Raw genomic sequence first — 22,012 nt, forward strand, 5'->3', positions numbered from 1 at the left:
CCAACGACCGCACCCGAACGGTGCTGGCACTCCCGCGCAGAAAAGAGACTGTTGACCAGCTGCAACAAAATTGGAGCCAAACAGTGGCTATGTGCAGACACAAATTCTCTTAAGATGCATTATTAGTTTATTACCACATTGTCATTGGAGATATACTTAACTTTCATTAAGGGGGGTGTATTGTATATGGAATTAGTGGAACTTTTAAAGAAATCTATGGAATTTAAAAGTCTGGGTGTATTCAATATAGACTTTTAACAGTCCATGAAAGTCTTGAGGTATTCAATTAGGATTTTTAAAGACTTCATGAATTCCACCAAAATCTAGGGGTATTCAATTAGGACTTTTAAAAATGAATAAAAGTACAGAGGTATTCAAAATATCATTCATACTTATGGAATTAGAAAATCATGGATAATCATGGACTTTGTAGTGTTAACTATACATACCAAACTCCAATAATTTTCCAGCCTCCAGACCAAAGATTTCAAAAAGTCTATCAAAGTTTCCTCTTTAAAAAAAAAAAAAAGGTCTATCAAAGTTCTTCTCTCCACGCACGAAGAAGTTTGTCCTTCATCATCTCTCTTTCTTAATTTTTTGTCTTTTCTCTAATCTTTTATGAGGGTAAGGCTATGGTATGTTAATGTTTCTCATTAACATATTGTATGCATGTCATACGTTAACATATTGTAGAATTTCCCCCTTTATGATATCAACCTTTTTTGATACCCAACATGTTCATTGTAGTTGTTGAATGTGATTTTTGTTTTTTTTTTTTGTTCAATTGTGGTACTTTGAACCCTAATAGCAATAAAAATGATTTATGAAACCCTAAAACTCAAATATTGTGGTCTAACCCTAACACCTTGAACCATACTAAATTTTATCTTATTAATTAATTATTCTCATTAATTTGAATTTTTTATATTATGGTTCAAAAAAAGGTTGAACAATTGAATTTCAATTGATTGATTATAGATCAAGACATTGACCAATATTGCTACAATATATGTTAATCGGCGAAAACAAAATTGATGAGAATAATTAACCATAAACATCAAGTGATCTATATTGTATATTTATGTTGTTGGGAGATTAGGAATAAGAACAAACTCGTTAGACAGACTAACAATCATTTATTTGAGTCAATTTCTATTAGAAGATACTAGAGCATTGAAGAGACAACAATTTATTATTTTGTTTTGTATTTGAGCTGCATTTGTTTTAATTTTTTTTGTTTGTTTGTTTGTTTTTTTTTAATATTTTGTACATCTTAGGAAATCTGTAGAAGTCATTCATAATAAAGTATATAGATTTTCATGAATCAATAAAAGTCTGTTGCTAAAATCAATGGTTTTAAGAAATCCATAACAGTCTATCAACTTTTTAAAGAGTCTGTGGACTTTTCAAAAAGTCTGTCATTTAAAAAAATTCTGCACAAATCCAAATACAATACACCCCCCTAAGGGTTTTTGTCCATTTACCCCATTTTTAGAGATTTTTTCCCACTTACCCCATTAAGTTTTTTTAATTCCCTCTTACCCAAAACACTCTAAGGAGGTCTTCCCTAATACCCCATTAAGATTTTTTTTTTGTTTTTTAATTTTTTTTAATACCATTTTACCCTCACCCCTTTATTACTTAGAGAGAGAGAGAAAATGGAAGAGAGAGAAACCATAGGAGACTTCGCCGGAGTCCGGCCAACTTTCGCCGGATTTCGGTCACCGGTCGCCGGAATCCAGCCAACTTTTGCCGGATTCCGGTCACCGGTCGCGGGATTCCGATCACCGGTCGCGGGATTCCGGTCACCGGCCGCTGGAATCCGGTCACCGACCGTCGCCCACCGGAATTTGCTGAAAATCTCACCGGAAATGTTTTTTTTGCCCCCAATAGACATCTATTGCCCCCTAATAAAGGGGCAATAAACCTTTATTGCCCCCTAATAGAGGGGCAATAAACCTTTATTGCCCCCCAATAGACGTCTATTGCCCCAATAGTCTATTGCCCCCTAATAGCCGTCGATTGCTCCCCAATAGACGATTATCAGCCATGTATTGCCCCCTAATAGACGACTATCAGCCATGTATTGTCCCCCAATAGAAGTCTATTGCACCCCAATAGACGACTATCAGCCGTGTATTGCCTCCCAATAGATGTCTATTGCCCCCCAAGAGAACTTTCTGTCACCGGAATGAGAACTAATCTTCTTAAAATTAGACAAATAAAACTTTGATTAAAGAAAAAAAAAACGAAGAGATTATATCAATTCAAAACATCTATTGTCCCCCAATAGACGCCTATTGCCCCCCAATAAACCTTTAACAAACCTCCAATAAACTTTTGAAGTCTACGGAACAAATTCACAAAAGAGTAGAAAAAGCTAGTAGCAATTAAAGCACTTATGCTCCAAAATAAGAAACCTTCAGAATATTATAGGAATAGAATTTTGCATTTTCCAACTTTTAGTTCACACATGTCAATGTGATAGCCTTCTTCTGTGTTATATATCAACAAGAGCACGTGATGGCCTTCCTTTCTATTTTATATATCAACAAGTGCAGAAGAGTTTATCTCACCAAATAGTAAACTCACATTGGCCAGGCTGCTGGCTTGCTTCGTCTCTATTTCCATGGATGCTTTGTTCAGCTAATTAACCTCTTCAGAGCTACAGAGCATAGCTAATCTTTGATTTAATTTTGTATGAGGACTTCGTTATGGAGAGAAGAGAACCAAGTGAACCTCCAGTTCAAGACCCACAACCAAGGTAACGAAAACTCACAACCAATTGAACCTCCACGACAACGATGCAGAAGGGAACCAAGTGAACTAACCCGTGCCGGTTGCCGGAATTGAACCCTTTGACCCTGACGTCCTCAATTATGATTCATGGATACCGCTTCGACTCGCCAAACCGTCTTCTACCTCTAGTACAACGACATTTGACGCCGAACTCGTTCTCCATCTACGGAACCAGCTCCAATGTGGCCGGGTCGAACTTTACCCGGTACATCAAATCCGGTGAAGCAGCAAACGACTCCAATTGCCGAGATCCTTCACCGGGGGGGGAAGAGAGAGAGAGAGAGAGAGAGAGAGAGAGAGAGAGAGAGAGAGAGAGAGAGAGAGAGAGAGAGAGAGAGAGAGAGAGAGAGAGAGAGAGAGAGAGAGAGAGAGAGAGAGAGAGAGAGAGAGAGAGAGAGAGGATAAGCTTACCGGATATTTTCGACGACCGGCGACGAGCTGAGTGAGTCAGAGTGGGATGAGAGAGATTGATGTTGAGTGGCAATGGTTGTCATTTTTTAATTGGGTCGAGGGTAAAATAGTCATTTGATATTAAATTGTGTATGTGGGAACAAAAATCTGTTGCTGGGGTAAGTGGGATGATTTTTGCTTATTTTAGTGCTTTGGGTCAAGGAGCCTTCATTAAGGGTTTTTGTCCACTTTCATTAATATACACTAGTCTTCTTCCACACATGCTATGCATATACAAATATTTTTTTTTCTCAAAAAATAAAAAAGAAAAGATAATGGAATAAAACGGTTATTGCAGAGAGAAAAGTGAGTTATGAGATTTTTTTTTTCTTTATCTTTTTAATTAAAATATAATTTGTCATAATTGCCCTAATGATTTAATTAATTCTCAAAGTTTTTTAATCTTTCAGGGTCATTTCTGTCAGAATTTTTAGACAGAACATCTTCTCTTAATAATAACTAGTCTTTATTGACACATGCGATGCATGTGTTAAACAATTTTATTCTTATTTTTATTTTTTGGAGGAAAAAAAAAGTAGGAAGTTACAACTGTAAGATGTGGGAAGTTATATATGTAGAAAGTGGGATGAATTCTTTTTCTTTTTTTCTGAATTTTTATTTATATTTATATTTTGCTATTTACCATAACACCTCTCATATATTAAAAAGTATTTTAAATTAACCTATAGTCTAAGGATATTTACGTAAATTCACACCCACTTTGGCTAACAAGGTGGGTTCTCTTAATAATAGTATAGATATAGATAATACAAGTCTCATACTTAAGATGTTGAGATCCCTCCATTATCTCGTTAGTCTTAATTTTTTTTTATTTTTTTTGACAGAGTAATAGAGATTTAATTTAATTCCAAAGCTAGAATGGCACATACAAATAAACCCCATATGCTTGCACCCTAAATCAGTGGTCAAGCAGGTAAGGGAATACAGGTACCATCCACTAGTACATTGTCGCGCAAATATTCAAGAGCCTACAAAACTACAAATCTCAGCTTACACTAAGAAAACTACCGTGAATCTCCCTTCGTCAATGCACTCAATTGTGGTACTCTAAGAGATTCATTAACTTGGTGTAAAAAGAAACCATAGCAATGTAGACTAGAGCTCACTAAAAAAGCAAACATAAATTGGGCCAAAACTCACTACCTTCCCCAAACAAAAGGGAGTTATTGGAATAAAAACTAAACCTTGAAAACCCTAAAGCCCGAAATAAAGGCTGCTACCCAGAAGCCCAAAAGAACAACAAGTTGGCATGGCACAAACCAGCCCCTGCCGCACTGTACAGCATCGTCGAAAGCACCACGCCAGCCACCACAACACCCCTAGAAGTCTTGACCCACCTTGCCGTCGTCTCCATAGAGTTTGATGCGACGATGCGACCAAAACCCACCTGGAAACCCAAACATCTCGATCCGCCATTGATCTCCACGAGCTGCCGTTGCTTGGTAACCAAACCATGTCGCCGGACACCAACCCATGATAAACCGTTGCTTGCGATCTCACCCAACTCAGCGCTGCATCGAAACTAGATTTGATGTCGATGGCCATCACTGTCCCACCTCCAAGCAAAATTTCCCTAAGACCCGAAGGCAAGGCCGATAACCACCACCCGTCCGGCAGCTGCCCCCACATCACCGCGACCAAGATCAGCGCTGACGCTAGGCCACCACCGAACGAGTACCGCTTGACAAACGCCAAAGTTCCTAGGGTTTGATAGGAAAAGTTGTGCGGCTCCTTAAAGATAAGAGTCTTTTTTAGTCTTAAAAATTTTAATTGTTCTTGTTGTTGATAATATATTTCGTACATATATAACAAATACTCATTTTGACTCAAAGAGTTGATCACTTTTTTTTTTTTGTGGCCAATTTAACTCGGTTCACATATCATAAGAATATCATTTATTCAGAGTTTTTAAATTTTTTTTTTAAAATTGAGCAAATTTTTATCTCAAAATTTCAAGTCTAAAACACTTTTTTTTTGCTAAGCACAAATCTATAACTGAAGCACTCTTTGAGGAATAAAAAAGTGGACAATTAACGTGAAAATTAACCTAAATTTTAACGCTCTACTTTTACAAAAATGTTCATTTAAATTGACTAAATTCTGGCAAATTTAATTTTCTAAATTTTTCGAAAAGGATGGGAAATACTCCTTGTGCGGGGTAAATTGGTAACTCTGATCATTTCAAAGGCTTCATATTTCGCCAAATTTTAGTAATCACAGATCTCCACCAGTCGATTCGCTCCGGTGCTCTCTCCCTCTCATCCCTCAAACTCATTTCTAGGGTTTCGCCCAACACCACCACCGACGACGGAACCGATCGTCTCCTTCTCATGGACGAGAGCCACATCACCGCTAATCACGCGCCCTTGCCTCATCGTGTTTCGATTCCAGAAGACGGAGATTTACCTCTCCGATCTCCAATACGGCGTGCCGTTTCTGGTTCGAGATACCGCTCCGGTCTTCGATTCGATCGATACGAGTGATGCCGATTGGGAGTTCATTGCTGAGGAGGAGCACGAACGATGCGGTAAACTTCTCTCTTTGGTTTGGCTTTGGAGGATCAGTCTGAGTTAGGGTTCTGATTTTACAGTAGGTTTTCAGGAATCGATTGGTGTTTAATTTAATTTCGATTGATGATTGCAGGTTAGGGTTTCGTATAATTGCCTTGCAGGAGCTAGATGCCCATAACTGGGGAGTTGTCACAACAAATCATTATAGATCGTTGATTTGGGTAGGTTCAATGCTTCAAACTTCATGTATTCAATCTATTAAGCAATGATGAGTGTGTGGTTGTGTATTTTATCCTTAAATTTACGGTCACCGACTGCTTTTGGCTTTTGAAAAGTTGTGAGTGTGTTTGTTGATGATCATTGTTCCTGATGTTTAATGTTTCCACTTGCTTATTATCTCAATTATCTTTATCTCCTACTGAAAGTCTTGAGGAGCAATTTTTAGTAGAAATTTGGTAGATGCAGTTGCTTTGCTTGAGCAATTAGATTGGTCTTATTTGCTGTAGGCGGCTGGAAACTTATGAGTTTGTTTTTTGATGTTCATCGGGTGCGATGATATGTGCTTAGATGTAGATAATACCCTCTTGTAGCAAATAGATAGATGCAGTTACTGTGCATGAGTTGGTAGATGAGTTCCATATATTCCTTTTTTTACCTGTGTGTTACTTTGACAGCAATGTTATTACTGAGTCTTTGAAGTGTTATTATCTAAGCAATGTTATTACTTAGATATTTTTCTCTTTTTACCTGTGTGGCAAATACATAGGCTCTTTCCCTTCCCGGATGAATGGGGTGGTAGTCTTCACCGGGAAGCTGAGAATTGTTAGGAAGTCTTTAAAATCCAGGATTTGAATTGATGCCCTTTCATTCAGTCGGGGTCCGGGTAGAGACCAAAGGTCTTGAGTTACTTTTACAGCAGTGCTTTTACCTGTGGATAATTTGATTTCATACTGCTGAATATGTGGATGAGTTACAATGTTGGTTTATCTATGTACCTATTTTATGTGGGCCGTAGGGTTGTTTTCTACTATGGTCATGATGTTTGAGACTTCAGAGTTACAATTAAATTGCTGGAGGTAGCACAAGATGGGCTGTTAGCTGCCTACAATGATTCTTTTTGGTTTTTTATTTTATCAGTTTCTTCAGCTCCATCCTTTTTTTTTTTCATTTTTTTTTTTATCTCCTTTCAAAATCATGTCAGTTTATTTGTTTATGTACTTATGTTAAGTAACAGGGGAGTGAGGGGTTCCAGCAAAATAATATTGATTTCTTGTACTTTGCTTTACTGATATAGATGTCCATTCTGACTCACAGAACATTGGTTTTGGTAGATTTGAAGTGATGGATCCTTCCTGCAAGTGACTGAAAGCATGATCGGTATGTTGTGATAAGAAACAGGTAAGAGAAAGTTATATGTATATCATTTGCCAGAGTTTTTCATATAAGCTTTGCATATTTGAATAATATTCCCTTTACTGTATTTATGAAGAAAGATTTGTTTCTGTTTTGTCAAACAATGTGTTGGTCGTTAGTTGGGTATCAGTCTGGCCCTATGGTGATCTCACTTTAGTTCCTTTTACTTTCTTATGTCCAACCTTACAACTGCCCATAACTATGATTGGGGTCGGGTTCAGAACATTTAAAGACTAATCATTTTATTTTGTTAACTTTTTTGATATCCTTCATATATGTATATCATTTTTCAAATTTTTTTTTCATCTTCTGTTTGCTAGGTGATCAGGAATTTGACAATTGGTTGAAGTAGAGCGCAATATGTTATAGTAGAGCGCAACATAGCATAACATAGTTTACCCTCAAGGCTCATGTGAGGATTAATAAAGGTAATAATCAACCATTAGTTACAGAGATTTTTACTGCTTTTGGCATTGGTCTGGGTTAGCGATTCTTATCTTCTATTATATATATACAAATATTCTGGCGCATTAAAGAAATATCAAGGACTTGAACTTTGATTTGTGGGTATGTTTGTCAAGTATAATGTTCTAATGAGTGCATTCCATTGTCTGTAATTTCCCTTGTGGCTGTTAAACTGTTAGTAATGCGTTTATGATCAATCCAGGAAGTTTTTTTTCCCTATTGATACTGTTTTATTTTAGAGGGAAAAGGATAGTATTTGCTTGTCTTGTCTTGGTATTTTATGCCTCTAGGGTTGCTGTCTTGCTTGTTGCTTTTTAAATTCGGTGTCTGCTCAAGTGATTCTGTTACGGTGTTCCATTTCCAGTACTGCTGTATCGTCTCTGTTTCTGAAATGGGCCTGGACTCTGGGATGCATTTTTAACTATTTTGTATTAATTGCTTGCACATTTTATTTATTTATTTATTATCTTGTCAACTTTCTTATCCAAAGACTTGCAATCTCTCGGAAGATACATTTTTATAGTATTTTATTTTTTTGTGGCAAAGCATTTCAGAAAATGTCTAAAAGCGCTTATAATCAACCGATCTCAGCTCTAATTCGTCCACTGAGAATAAAATTGGTCCACAAAGCAATTCCTGAAATTACGTGAATTTTTGTCCCCAAAAAAATCGCAGATTTATTAATTGACTATTTTTTTTTTTTTTTCGAAACCTATTGACGAATTAAAAGGTAAAGAAAAATTGCGCAAAAGCCTATTCAAATATAAGAGTTGCAAAAGGCCCAACTAATGTTTAAGGCCCAAGTTTTGTCTCACCCAAGGCCCACAGTAGGCGTATCTCTTTTTTGATTACCCTGAAAGGGGGCCCAATTTATTTGAAGCGGGAGAAAATGACAAACCCAAATCCATAAATAATCCGAGTTAATGTTTATGTCATGAAGGCCTAACTCAAGTTGGAAGTGGCTCAATTGAAGGCCCAATTTATGTTGAATAGGCCCATACAAGGCCCAATTCACGTTGTGCTGGTGCATTGAATGATTGAGCTACAATATGTCAGCGCATTTAATAAAAATGATTTAGTTGGCAGCGCATTTAGTGCTTTTCACGTCATAAAAGGCCCAACTCTTGTTTAATGTGGCCCAATGGAAGGCCCAATTTATGTTGAAGAGGCTCAATACAAGGCCCAATTTACTTTATGACGGCGTATTAAATGTTTACCCGACCAGCTGGCGGCTAATGATTGATCCGACAAAATGTCGGCGCATTTAATGACAATGATTGTGTTTGCGGCGCATTTAATGCATTTTGTCAAAGGCCCAACTGAAGGCCCAACTCATGTTTCTTGTGGCCCTTTTTGCAGCCCAATTCATCTTGAAGAGGCCCTATTTGAGGCCCAATTTACGTTATGACGGCGCATTAAATGTCTACCCGACCAGGTGGCGGCTAATGATTAGCCCGATCAGACCATTAAATGACAATGATTGAGGTGGCGGCGCATTTAAAGCTTCATGTATTAAAGGCCCAAAAGAAGGCCCAACTCATTTTTTGCGGCCCAATTCATCTTGAAGAGGCCCAATTTACGTTATGGCGGCGCATTAAATGTTTACCCGACCAGGTGGCGGCTAATGATTAGCCCAATCAGAGCATTAAATGACAATGATTGAGGTGGCGGCGCATTTAATGCTTCATGTATTAAAGGCCCAAAAGAAGGCCCAACTCATTTTTTGCGGCCCAATTCATCTTGAAGAGGCCAACCCGAGGCCCAATTTACGTTATGGCGGACAGGTGGCGGCTAATGATTAGCCCGACCGGAGCATTAAATGACAATGATTGGGGTGGCGGCGCATTTAATGCTTCATGTTATGAGGGCTCAAAACGAGGCCCAACTCATGTTTTCGCGGCCCAATTCACCTTGAAGAGGCCCAGTTTAACTGCTGGCGGCGCAATAAATGATCGACCCGACCTGATGGCGCTTAATTAGAGTTGTCGGCGCATTTAATGTTTCAAGTCAGATAGGCCCAACAAAAGGCCCAATTCTTCTTGAAGTAGCCCAATCCACATTGTGGCAGCACATTTAACTATTTAAGATATAAATAGGCCCAATTTTTGTTCAAGAGGCCCAATCCACATTGTTGCAGCATATTGAATAGGCCCAATTCATGTTTTAGGCGGCCCAAAACGACGAACCCAAACTAATCTTTTTACTTTGTACCTCTATGTTTTTTTTTTTTTTTCATTTCATTTCTCACTCTCTTTTGTTATGATTTTGCAGATTTGCTGGTTTACAATGACATATCTAAAAACAGTTGATAAAGTGAAAAAAAAATATAAAAATTCCCCCAAAAACCATTGACTAGCAGGGTGCAGCACTGCATACAAGTCCGAAGGTCCCATTGTTTTGCCATTTTCCTCACCCTCTTGAAGGTCCCCTCTACTGTTTTTCACCCTTCGTCCTCACCCTGATCATCTTCAACATCCAACTAGACTAGTTGATCTGCAGCATCCAAAAATTTGAAATGCCAAGTTCAGAACAATTCATATGAATTTCCTTTCATAGTTTTTACCAAGACTTGACCAAGACAATACCTGAAATCTTACCACTGTCCCAATGCAAACAAATCTGCTTGGTCTCTGGCTTGGGTGACACTTCAGAACACCTCAGTTAAGCAGATGTCCAATCTTGACGTGTAGCAGTAGACCTCTGGAGACTTCCCAAGTATATAAACCAAAGTACCACTGTGGTTCGTCAACTGGGCCACATGTCAAATATCCAACAGGCTTTTTTATCATAAGTAACTGGATGTCATGGTCATAGCATAAGAGGAATAATATAGAACTTTAGCTCAACAAGTGCATTTTTCGAACGAGAAAGTAGAAACCCCCACAGCTGCACAGCAAAGTAATGGTATCCTAGGAAAAAGATCAACAAGTAAAGGGTAGTCAGGCAATCTTAAACATGTAACACAACACATTTATAATAATCATTATCCAGCCATATCCAGAAATGAATAGTCTTAGAAAACACTGCAGTCTATAGGAAAACAGCAAATCTTGGATATCAAACTGTGTTGATGGAAAGTTGATGCAGAACAGATAAGACAAGTCTGATCCAATTGATTGATCATAAAGACATAAACTAATAAAAAATCATGTCAGTTTATTTTCTTTTCTATACAATAATGGGTTAGTGAAGAATCCTTTGTCAGGAATTTCCTTTTGAAACGTCTAATTTCTACGTATAGACCTTATGCATACAAGGAACGAAGAACACACAAAAGCCTTGAAATATTAGTCTTGGGACCAACAAAGTGAAGAAAATGCATCAAACTGCCAACTTGATAACAAAGAAAATCCATTTATCCTACTGGTTTCTAGTTTCATTCAAAGTGACCTTGGAATAATAGTCTTGGGACCAACCAAGTGAAGAAAATGCATCAAACTACCAACATAATCCACAAAGACCATTTATCCTACCCGGTTTCTAGTTTCATTCAAAGTGAGTGGTACAGTCAAAAGAGATCACAATCTACCAAGTTAAACAGATAGAAAAGTATGTTGCCACAGACTAAAAAAGGTTCTCTTATATATATATATATATAGAAAGCCGTTCGAGAGCGGACGTCCGCAACCCAGAAAAAGTGCGGACGTCGCTCCTCCGGCCTCGATCGAACGGCGACGGCGCGGCTTGCCGGAGGGACGCTGGGGGTCGTGCGGAGGGGTCTGCGGTCCGGTGGAGTCGCCGGCGATGGTTATGCGGTGCTGCACAGAACCTGCAACTGCAGGTGACGTGGCTGCCCAGAAACCGGCAAGCCCGACCTCCTCCGACCTCGAACGCCGCCCAGAAGAGGTCTGGGACGCCTCCTGCCTCCCTCCGGCCAGCCCCGCGCCGCCGCTGCCGCCTGGAAGCCGCTGCTGCATCGACGTCCGCACTTTAACGAAAGTGCGGACGTCCGCTCCTGATCGGGCCTCTATATATATATTATATATATATATATATATATATATATATATACATACTAGCAGGGCCCACCCATTATGTGTGTGGAGAGAAGTTAAAGATAGTGGGAAAACTTTTCATACAACTACCATATTTTCTGTTTTTTTTTTTTAAATATTTTTATTCTTTTTTTTTTTACAATTTACTATATTATCCCTATTGATTAATTATATTTCATAGTATTTTAATATATAAAGGTTAAATTAGTAAAAAAAAATAGTTTTGGAGAGCAAACTCTCTTCTCTTAATAATAGTATAGATATATATATTCTTACAAAAAAAAATTGTTTCAATATATGCTACTTCGCATACTGTAGTTAGGGGTGCAACACATCCCTATGCCCCAGCTCAGATTTTCAGGTATTTGAGTAAAAATTGTAGTGATAGTCACCTTAAAAATTTACCTAACAGTCTCCCCTGTTTCAGTGGTTGTAGGTTTTTCCCTCACTTTCAGACCTCACCCCTTACCTCGGATCTTCATCTTCATTTTCTGACCTCACACCATGTCTTAGCATGGGTGCTCCACTGATATATATTTTTGACACTACCAGAGATGGCAATGGGGAAAAAATTATTAAGAACAATGACCATCTATCTCTGCAAAACTTAAGAGTGTTTAGTTTATGCCTCAAATCTTGGTTCCTAAGGCACTTCTGTCCCTGAGGAAGAAGTCAGATCTGATTCAATCACAAAGATGACTACACTGAACAGCTTTAATAAGGAGAATTTTAGTGTTGAAAAGGTCATATTAAAAAAAAAAAAAATTAGTATACAAACTACAAAAATAGTTACCAAGGCAGACAAAAAGGCAAAAAGGCAACATCTAATGCATATAGACAGTCATCGCCAATTTTTGTACTAAAACATTGGGAAAAAAAGAAGAAGTAGACAGATTGGACTAATTTCTTTGCTGCTGAAAGCCATATATTGAAAGAGAGAAGGAATTTTTTGATTGCTAACTGAGACGTAAAGAAGTTGTTACCTGCTCCATCTTCGAGAACCATAGAATATCAAGGTCGACCGTCATGGACGGATTGAACCACCAACTTATCCTTTGGACTGAACCACAGAAACAACCGCCAAGTACCGATTTGACTGCACCTTCGAAACGCCATCAGATTATGGTAAGCCTATTAGGCCATATAACAGAGATATAATCCAATCAGTAACAGAAGAGACATAGATGAAACAATAACTATCAAGTTTCCCAAAAATAGAAGTATGCATAGCTAAAGTAAAGATGCAATCCAAACAATAAGAACAGACAATACCTGAAATCTTGCCATTGTCCCAATGCAAACAAATCTTGCCACTTGTTTAAGCAGATATCCAATATTGCTGTGTAGCAGTAGACCTCGGCAACTCCCACAAGTATACAAACCACTGTTTTCTGTAGCAGGTCAACTGGGCCACATTCCAAAAATCCAACGAGCTTTCTGATTTTAGGATAGCATAACTGGATGTCATGTTCATAGCATAAGCGAGAGATAGTATAGGACTAAAGCTCAACAAGTGCATCTTTCAAATGAGAAAGTAGAAACCCCACAGCTGGACAGCAAAGTAATGGTATCCAGGAAAAAATATCAAAATTTAAAAGGTAGTAGGGCAATCCCAACCATGTAACTCAAAACATTTATAATTATTTTCATTACCCAGCCATATCCAAAAAGGAATAGGGAGAGAGAGAGGAGAAAGCAGAAAACACTACAGTCTATAGGAAAAATAGCAAGTCTTGGATATCAAACAGTGTTGATGAAGAGTTGTGCAGAACAGAAGACAAGTCAGATCCAATTGATTGATCATAAATTAACAGACGTTTCAACAGGAAATTATTGACAAAGGATTCTTGACTAACTCTTTATAGTTAGAAACAAAGTTACAAATGGACGTATTGTTTTAGGAATAGGCCTTATCCATACAACGACGAAGAACACAAAAGCTCTGGAATATTAGTTTTGGGACCAATCAAGTGAAGATAATGCATCATATAAGCCAACTTGATCAACAAAAACCCATTCATCCAACCTGGTTTCTAGTTCATTCAAAGCGAGTGATATAGCCAAAGTTTTTTATATTGCCAGTATAATGCTTAATAATATCTTAGCAAATGCAGCACTCATTAATAAATATATTTCAGAGATCACATTATCTACCGACTTAAACATGTAGAAAAGTAAATGTAAACTTCCATTCCTTTTGGTCTCTCTCTACAAAATAAGCATATTCTTATTCAAATTAAAAATGTTTCAATATATGCTACTTCACATAATGTTACTAGAGGCCACTTCACATATTGTGGTTAGAAGCATATGTGGGAGGCCATGCCCCAACTTGATTTTTCAGGTAAAGTGTGGAGTTATTAAACATAGTCACCTTAAAAATTTAACTACAGTCTCTCCCATGTTCCTTTGGTTCGAGATTTTTACCTCAATTTCAGACCTCACCCCTCACCCCTCACCTCTCACCTCTCACCTCTCCATCTTCAGTTTCTCACCTCACAACATGTCTTGGGGTGTGCCCCACCGATATATTTTTCTGGCTCTACCACAAAATAGCAATGGGAAAAGAAAACAAATTATCACGAACAATGACGATCTCTCTTTGCAAAACTTAAGGTGTACAGTTTATGCCTCAAATTTGAGTTCCTATTCTATTTCAAGAGGCACTTCTCACTATTGAGCAAGTCCCTAAGAAAAGAAGCCAGCTCTGATTCAATCACAGAGACGACCACACTGAACAGCTTTAAAAATGATAATTTTAGTGTCGAAAAGGTCTTATCAAAACCAAAATAGTTTACAAAAAAAGGCAACATCCAATGCATCATGAACAGCTTTCGCCAATTTTTGTACTAAACCAATAAAAAAACAAAGTAGATAGAGCATTAGCGCAATCGGAGTAATTTCTTTGCTGTTGAAAGCAAAATATTGAAGGAGACGACGAATATTTTGATTGCTAACTGAGACGTAAAGAAATTTTCACCTGCTCCATCTTCGAGAACCCTAGAGTATCCGAATCGACCGCCATCGACGAATTCAACCACCGACTTAACCGGCGGACCGAACCACTGAAACAACCGCCGGCGCCGAGCTCCGAATCGATCGTCGGTGCCGAGTACCGAGTCGATCGCCCGTGCCGACTACATAGTCGATTGCAGGCGCCGAGCTCAGTGACGATTGCCGGCGCCCAGTACCGAGTCGATCGCAGCCGCCGTCAGATCTAGGACCACCGATTCGAGGAAATTGAATCGAACAATTTGCCCTAGCCCTCATTTTCTGATCTCTGTAATTTCTAGATTGGCTTTGATGAGAGTCTGAGACTATTGCTTTTGTAGATAAGGTTCGGTGTAATCTTTTCGGCTATTGGGTTGGGCCTTCACTCCAGTTGTTGTGGGCCTGCGGCGCTATTCGGCTTTTCTTTACATAAGCTAGGGGGCTTCAAACAACTTCCAAGCAAAATAATATGATATTTATCAATTGCTTCTTTTATATTTAGAAGGGCGGTTTTATGCATAAGATATTTAAAATTTTTTTTTACTAGAATTAGCCCACCTATTGGTACATTTTGAAAAATAAAATGACATTAACTCAGTTTTAAGTATATATCACTCAAACCTAAGAACGCGCTTGCACGTGTCCTAAAACCAGAGTATGGTATCTGTGCATTCGTGCTCATCCGGCGGCGCACGATGTTTGGGAGAGCCACTGGCTTTGCCGAAGTTTCGTGACCTGCTGTCAGACGAGTGATTTCATCAAAGGGCTTGGGGATAGTTTTCTTGGATTTTCGCTGCGTGAAGTTTGGCAGGATGGGCTTTAACGGCGAGCTTGGTGCAACACCTCTCAAGCACAGTGGTTGGGCTGTTTTGATTATGGGGATGTCAATGGCGGATTGGGAGGGACTGGATTTCGATCCGCTTCCTTTCCAAGCGGCAACGCCTGTGTCTGGTAGACTCCATCGTTCTGGCATTTAGGTGAACTCAAACCGGTTTGTATTCAGGTTTTGCCTGGGTTTCAGCGTCTAGGGCTCATGGATGGTCGGAGTTGCTTTGTCGGCGACATTTGGAATTGGAGACGACGTGGTCATGGAGGCGTCGAATCGGCATCAACGTGATCGTGGTCATGGTTGTAGCCATTGTGCGAAAGAGATGGAGACTTGGGCTATTTTACTAGTGTTTGAGTGGGACGATCCTTTAGGCTGCTGTCAATTGGGTCTGAGTGAATTGGGTTTGGGTGTGAGCCCTAGACCTACCATATGTTAGTAGCTTAGTTTACTTTTAATAATTTCCTTAGTTTAGGGAGCTACGCACAATTTATGTGTCTTTTAGGGAATCTTCTGGCCGGAGTGATACTGAAAGAAGATTCATGCTATTTCATTGTATTTAATGTCAAATAACTGCCCTAGATTCTACGTATTGTGGGTACTACTGTACTAGTACAATTTCTTGCCCACTCCTAACTGGTAGTAGGAGGGTATGTAATGGTCATTCTGACTTGTGATAAATATATTGACTTCTGCCTTGATTCAAAAAGTATATATCACTCAATTTGGCATCAACCTGAAAACCAAACTTGCATAAGTCATATATATATGGGAAGTTGGGAACCCACTTTCGATTATAAAGAGCGAATTGAGACAAGACGAAGCTTAAACAAGCTAAACAAAGAGTAGTTTGGCTAGATAAGAAATGATCAAAATACTATATAAGTATATTATTATTTGCTAGAATTTATTTATTTTTTCCTAAATTTCATTTAGAGTAGTTTCTAAAATTTAATGGGGAAGGGAAAAAGTAGTTTAATGAAGTAGACTAATAGAGATAGCAAATTAGCAATTCCATGTGCCTACTTTTGAATTCAAACCAATTTGTGGGTAATACACCTAATTCATTTCAAATTGAAAATGCGCGTGTCGTTGGATGACGTCGCGTCTGACGTCATCAACCCATCTTTGCTTTATGCTCTCCATTACATGTGGCAAACGGGCCGGCCCGGCCCATTTCAAGCGGGCCTAGTCGTGCTTCGTGCCGTGCTTGGGCCGGCCCATTTATTATCGTGGCGAGCCGTGCTCGTGTCGGGTCAATAACGGGTCGTGCTCGTGCCTACCCACTATAAAGCACGATTTTAAAATCTTAATTTGAACAAATAAAAATTAATTTTATTTAACTATTTAGAAAATTAAAATAAATTAAGTTCTACAACGTTTTTCTTAATCTTAGCTTTTTAAGATTAGATTTCTAATAATTTTTTATATTCCACTATAAGAAAGAAAGAAAGAAAAAAACTCAAAATATATTGTTTTAGTATATTATTGTGAGATTAATCTTTATTAATATAATGAAGATTTAGTATCTATTATTCTTTCCTTCATTCTATAGTTGTATTATTATGAGATTAGTCTTTATTAATAAACATATATTCAATATTTAGAAAAAATACTTATGTCAAAACAAGGATATAATGTTTTGTTTCATTATTTTGACAATATAAAAGAAAGCATTGGTGGAATTGTCATGAGATTTTAAATAAAAAGGTCTCATATTCAAATCTCATCATTGTAGTTTTTTAATATTTTTAAAAACAAAATGAAATTTTGTGTTTGTAACGGGCCGGCCCACAATATGTCGTGTTTGGGCCGTGCCGGGCCAATGGGCCAATATTATTAGGCCCAACCCGACCCGTTATTCTAACTTGCTCGGGTCGTGCCGGGCCAGTGCCGTGCTCGTACTTAGTGGCCCGTTTTGCCACCTCTACTATCCATATGGTAATATAGTATTTGTATTAGGAGCACATATGCTAATAAACCAATAGTCAAAACTAAAAAGTATAAAACCAATGGGCTTGAAAAGCACGGGCCTCAAGACTAGCTAGAATTGTACACGCCTTGAATGAGTCAGTTTTGGACGCAATTTTAATCATGTTCTATGTATTGCCCTGTCTTATTCACCAACGACTTAAGGGTTTTTGACCATTTATCCTGGTAACCACAATCAACCTCATCATTTTGATTTCGTAGTTATACATGAACATTTGCTCAGATCCCTTTGGTTTCATTCTCTCTTTTTCTGTATCCCCAGATGCCACCTTGCCTTCCTTCTTCTCCAACAAATCCGCAAAGATTTTCGTCGCCTGCCACAGTGGCCTGGTGGGTTCTTCCATCGTCTGCAAGCTCCAATCCTTAGGCTTCACCAACCTCGTTCTCCGCACTTATGGTAACCTCGACTTCACACGCCAAAATGACGTCAAGTCCTTCTTTGCCGCCGAAAAGCCCCAATTCATAATCCTCACCACCGCTAAAGTCTGTCGCATCCATGCCAACAACACTTACCCGACTGACTTCATCACCCTCAACCCCCAATGGTCTACCCAACCCGTGGGGGCAGTCTCGCCGGTCTGGCCAGCGACGATCTCCATAAACAGAGCCACCATGCTCTGTTGCTCCTCGGCTGACACTGCCTTCATCTCTGGTATAGTAGCGGCGCCGCACCCTTTGCAAAACAGTACAGATCGGGGAAAGAGAGAGAGAAGAAGAAGAAGAAGAAGAAGTGGTCAATGAGAGAGGAGAGAGATAGAGAGTGGCATGATGTAGTTTCTTAATTAGGTTAAGGGTAAATTATTATTTTATTTTAAGTGAGATAATTTTGACTTATTTTGGTACTTTAGGTCAATGACCCATGAATTAATATTTGTTATCGATGTCATTATAAGATTGGTGAGTTCGACGTGTCATATGCATACAACGACACACCGGCCGATGACCTTTTCCTATGTGACGTGTGTGACAACCGACAAGTTTATTGGTCGAGAAAGTCTTCAACGAGGCTACGTGTCACGGGTCGAACTTTGCAATGCGCAAAGCGGACCGTGCGGCACTTGCTAGCAAGCAAGTCAGCCAAGTGAGTACCTTGCAAGGAACAATGAAAGCCACACGATATTAAAATAGTGCTAGTGACAAGCAATAACACAATTATATGAATGTTGGGGCAACCACGAAGAACAATGAATAATCGAAATGAAAGATCAGAGAACAATCTCACGGGGCACAGATGATTGAATAATTCCTCTTTTATTGATGGTAAGACGGTAAGGGAGGCAAAAGTACATGTGCTTACCTATACTAGTTCCGTAGTCCAAACTATGCCGACTAGGAACCCCTCCCTATAGAGCATATCGGCCTTACATGAACCTGGCAGGAGGAAACATGAAAAAGGCCGAGGAGACTAATTGCTAAATAAAATAAATTACATAATTTGTAAATTACCAAAACATCCCTAGCACACAAGCAAACGAACCAAAGACTTAACTAATGACCCTGGACAAGGTTGCTTGCGGCATTACAAGTGCGGCCCCTATGCCCCCTAACACTACGCAATGGTTACAAATGTAAATATTTAGTAATATATGCTTGCATGAAAGTCGGCGGTGATTAAGGACTATTTACTCTTTACTCTTTCTCTTTTTTACTTTTAATTATCATTGGATCCGGCCCACGTGGAATTAGGTTGTTAGCTAGGGTCTGTACCTGTATATAAGTTGGTGTTAGCTCTGCCAAATCAATCACTGAGCCGCATAGACAGAGAGCTTGAACTGTCAACTCTCTAGATCTAACTATCCAAGCCGTGTTGCATCCTCTCTTTTCAATCCGGGATCTGGAGGTGCCTCTCTTTCCAAACTCTAAATGAGTCATGGTCAAATCTTCAAGTACAGGGCAGCGAGATCGAAGAAGAAAGATTTTCCATGGGTTCATCTCGATGAGCTTCAATATGGAGGAACTTGAGACTTGGGAGATATTCGGATTATAATATCTATGATCCTATGGTTTCCCAAGTCTCACGTTCCACCATATGTCTTGATTCATCCTTTTCAGATAATGAATCAATGGAAATCCTTGTTTTTCTCACTGCCCTCTACCTGAAGATTTGATTATGACTCTCTTGGAGCCTTTCAAGGCCTTCTAGCTGACCCGAAGCGTCATCACTCATCACCCTGACCATTCGTAGCAACATGGTGTCCACCATAATTTCTTCCATGTTATTAATCAGCTAGAGTATTACTTTGTTTCTTCAGTTTTCTTTTTTCATACTTGCATTTTCTTTGGGTAAGTACAAAAGTATAGTCGAATAACTTGTTGTATATATTGGAATTTTCCTGGTCTGTACTATTCGCTGTGTTAATTGACTGTTGGTTGAGCTAACTTGTGAACAACCTGCTTCAATTTCATATCGATCAGTTGTAAGAAATTTGAAGCATTTATTTGGTAACCAAGTGAACTAATGTAGCACCATATAAAAGAGGTGAATATTCTTTAATTTCTGATTTTCTTAATTACGCATACGATCTAGGGTTTTTGGCTAATGTCATTGATGTCAGCATGAAAGAGATCATGCAGTGGTGGATGACAGCTTCTGCCTAAGCTTGACTGGTGAATTGGTGACGTTTGTTGTGTTTTTGCTCATAGTATGTGTGTGGGGTGTTTGTGATTGGAATCAAGTCAATCAACTGCAATACTCGAGATCACTATTCAATGTGAGGGTCTTTGTGATTGGAATGATATGTTTTTGTGATCATCAGAGAAGTCTATGATGTTATAGGCTAGGCTTTTCCCAGTTTAGCATGTTCTAGATCTGGCAAATTCAATGTGTCTTGCTAGTTGAATCCGGTCCATGTTAAAGAGTACACTAATTATGATTCAAGAAAGCTTAGAAACAAACAAGGCATTGGCTTTGTTTGTTAAATTAAAAATCAAAGCATTATTCTCAATTAATCCCAATCCCTCTAGGATTTTCTTCACAAGTACGAGAGCTCCTGATTTTGCCAAAGAAATTGAGGTACAATGGATCCTTAGGAGGATATGGAGATTAAAGAGGTCCTTTTTCCTTGGACTGATCGAGAATTCCCCATCAAAGTAATTAAGCAGAATATGCTAAGCTGTTGCTAGCGATCCCTATATATACATTGATTAATTAAGCTGTTGCTGGTGAGATTGATAAGATATGGAGTTTATTTACTGTTTTTACAATTGGTCTGAGGCTCTCTGCTCATCACATGTCCATGAGATTACTGGATAGAGATTAGAGAGGGCATACTCAATCTTCTCAGCACAACACAGTTTGGTTGTGTTGTACTTCCTTCTGATATAGTTTAATATATTTCTCTCTTTGCCAAAAAAAAAAAATCTTCTCAGCACAATTGAGTAATTGACCATTTTTTTTTTGATAATTAGCACAATTGACCTATGTCCCCAAAAAGCTTCACAATTTAATTTTGAAGTCAATAGTGAAAAGGTCCAAAACCAATGGGCCTGACGGTTTGGGTTGGATTGCGTTTTGGACTGGACTCATGTTACAACAATCTCAGCCCGTCTTATCCACCTTTGTTCATCATCGTACCACAATCACCTTTGTTCTTAGGTGAATCGTGGGTTGGATTATTACTAGTTTACTACGATATGATATTGACGTGTCATATCCACCAGTCACATCACTGAAGAACAAAAGTGATTGCTGTACAATGTAATTAGTAAGTTTGATGTGTCACATGTCAATGACCCATTTGCCCGAAACTTTTTCCCCAGCGACCCGTTTATGGTCACGTAGATTAGTTTTCTGCTCCAAAACAATTATATTCTTGCATGAAAGTTGGCTGTGATTAAAGAAGAGTTACTGGATTGTTTTTACTTTCAAATCACAATTGATTTGGCCCACGCTGGAATTAGGTTTTTAGGGTTTGTATTAGTATTAGTATTAGTATACAAGTAAACGTTAGCCAGCTCTTCTGCATCATTCACTCTCGGCATGCATTGTGATCTGGGATCTGGTTAATCTTCTACAGATCTCCTCTTGGAGCTTTTTCAATCTTTGTAACAGTCATAGTCAAATCTTCAAGTAGGGGGCGGTGAGAAAGAAAGCCTTTCCAATGATTCATCATCTGGAATATGGATATGGATTTGGATATGAAGAACTTGAGACTTGGGAAACAATCTGAAGTGGGGAGGACGATGGATAATACAGTCTCCTTTCGAAAATAAGGGGGTTGTATCTATAGTCCTCCCACATTAGGTTGTTTCCGGAGTCTTAAGTTTATGCCCATTTTCCCGATGATGAATGATTGGAAGACTTTTTTTCTTACTTTCTCACTGCCATCTTCTTGAAGATATGACTATGAACCTCTCAAAGCCACAAAGCCTCCCCACCCTAACCATTCTCAAAGCATTCCTGATGTACATGCCGCCGTTCCCAGAATATTATGTAATGAGCTAGCAACAATATTTTCTGGTAATGTATTCTACTAGCATTTTGTAATTTTTTTGGGTAAGATCTATTAGCTAGATCAACGTATTTTATAGCATATATTTTAATTATTGTG

The 22,012-nt window shown here is 38.7% G+C and overlaps 2 long non-coding RNA genes across 5 annotated transcripts; one reads left to right on the forward strand and one right to left on the reverse strand.

Moving 5' to 3' along the window:
- Positions 1 to 5,477: 5,477 nt before the first annotated feature.
- LOC133709960 (uncharacterized) lies at positions 5,478 to 8,170 on the forward strand. Of its 2 annotated transcripts, none has more exons than XR_009846409.1 (4): positions 5,478 to 5,797; positions 5,914 to 6,001; positions 7,095 to 7,178; positions 7,514 to 8,170. It is a non-coding gene; the product is annotated as an uncharacterized LOC133709960 (long non-coding RNA). The 2 variants fall into 2 exon arrangements; XR_009846408.1 differs by having other exon boundaries at positions 7,112 to 7,178.
- Positions 8,171 to 9,910: 1,740 nt separating this feature from the next.
- On the reverse strand, positions 9,911 to 14,956 carry LOC133710354 (uncharacterized). 3 transcript variants are annotated; one of them, XR_009846613.1, is made up of 5 exons: positions 14,634 to 14,956; positions 12,926 to 13,090; positions 12,637 to 12,784; positions 10,256 to 10,567; positions 9,911 to 10,151 (listed from the first exon to the last, which is right to left on the reverse strand). It is a non-coding gene; the product is annotated as an uncharacterized LOC133710354 (long non-coding RNA). The 3 variants fall into 3 exon arrangements; XR_009846612.1 differs by having other exon boundaries at positions 10,244 to 10,567; XR_009846614.1 differs by having other exon boundaries at positions 10,244 to 10,567; positions 12,926 to 13,110.
- Positions 14,957 to 22,012: the final 7,056 nt, after the last annotated feature.

This window comes from Rosa rugosa, chromosome 5 (genome assembly GCF_958449725.1).
Source record: "Rosa rugosa chromosome 5, drRosRugo1.1, whole genome shotgun sequence".
NCBI lineage: Eukaryota > Viridiplantae > Streptophyta > Magnoliopsida > Rosales > Rosaceae > Rosa > Rosa rugosa.